Below are 605 nucleotides of genomic sequence, written 5' to 3'. Positions count from 1 at the left end.
GGTAAGGAAGTGAACTGCCACCCACTCCTCTTTTTGTGTAGGATTGCTTTGACAATACGGGGTCTTTTATGGTCCCAGACAAATTCTATGGTTGTCTTTTCTAGATCTGTGAAGGATGTCTCTTGTAATTTTATAGGGATTGCATCAGACACGTAGATTAATTTGAGTAGGATTGCCATTTTGATTATATTAATTCTGCCAATCCAGGAACATGCGATATCCTTCCACTTTTTTGTGTTCTTTTTCTATTTCTTTTTTAAGATTTTCATAGTTTTCCTTGTAGAGGTCTTTGATTTCCTTGGTTAGTTTTTTTCCTAGGTATCTTAAACTTTTTGTGGCAATGGTAAATGAGATTACTTTCTTCAGTCCTGTTTCTGCTTGTTGTTTGTATATGGAAATGCTATAGATTTTTGTAAGTTAATTTTATATCCTGCCACTTTACCATATGCATTTATTACTTTGAGAAGGTTTTTTGTGGATACTATTGGGTCTTCTATATATACAATCATGTCATCTGCAAACAGATAATTTCAACTCTTCTTTCTCTATAGAAATGCCTTTTATTTCACTCTCTTGTCTGATCGCATTGGCTAAGACATCCAGTA

This window comes from Tupaia chinensis, unplaced genomic scaffold (assembly GCF_000334495.1).
Source record: "Tupaia chinensis unplaced genomic scaffold, TupChi_1.0 Scaffold000063_1, whole genome shotgun sequence".
Taxonomy (NCBI): Eukaryota; Metazoa; Chordata; class Mammalia; order Scandentia; family Tupaiidae; genus Tupaia; species Tupaia belangeri.
The sequence above is the reverse complement of the archived record's forward strand: the minus strand, read 5'-3'. Positions refer to the sequence as shown.